This window comes from Microtus oregoni, unplaced genomic scaffold, assembly GCF_018167655.1.
Source record: "Microtus oregoni isolate MIOR12 unplaced genomic scaffold, Mior012 000014F_ref0000157, whole genome shotgun sequence".
Lineage (NCBI taxonomy): Eukaryota > Metazoa > Chordata > Mammalia > Rodentia > Cricetidae > Microtus > Microtus oregoni.
The window spans coordinates 23,985,562-23,986,488 of record NW_024543073.1 but is presented as its reverse complement, the minus strand read 5'-3'; positions in this window follow the sequence as shown (position 1 = coordinate 23,986,488).

The window sequence follows — 927 nt, the reverse complement described above, 5'->3', positions numbered from 1 at the left end:
TTCTCACGCCAGAGTTCCAATGCATTTGTTGTCTGCTCTCTCTCGTCACTGACCCTACATTTCCTGTGCCTTCTGAGAAAGAAAGCATTGTTCTTATTACAAAAATCAAACAAACAGAAACCACCGAAGCTAAGTTTGCTTGCCCTTACTTGAGAATAGTTCTGGGATATAAATGATATCAATGACATCATGTGTCTCACTTAACCTGTTTGGTCAGAAGGGGGCGGGGTAGGATGGGTTTGTTCTTTGTTTTGTGTGTTTGTTTTCAACATGTAGCAATCAACTTATCATTTCTTTCTTTGAACCCAAATTAAAAATACATATTTCCAGTTTATAAATTCCTGAATAACCTTAAAAAATATTTTAAAGGCAAAACTACATTCACAAACAGGAAAATAAAAGAATGCTTAATCTTTATAGCCAAATAATTTTGTAATCTGAAGGGTGAATAGTATCGGTATATTGATTTTTGTTTAGATTTTAGTTATTTAGCCTTTATTGTTTTCTGGTAAGAAGTCTTGCCCTTTTTCATCCATTCCACTACTGTCAGCACGTTTGACTTGTCTTGATGAACATGCTGCCTGCCGGGCTTTATTTTTCCACATTTCACCCCATAGTAATGAAATCGGCAATGTTTCCCTACATTGAACATAACATGCACGCATAAAATGTGAGAATAAATAGTAGGTATAGGCATTAATTCTTGTTCCTCTGCTCTGTCCTGCCTAACTGGCTAAAGTTGAAGACACACATCACGCTAAGATGTGGATGGTTCTTAACCAGCTGACTTACAGTGTGAGCAAAAGCTTTGGGGTACACTTGACTTGTAGTACCACAGATCTGATATGGGGTACACTTGTCTCATAATACCACAGATTTGATGTGGGGTACACTTGTCTCGTAGTACCACAGATCTGATGTGGGGTA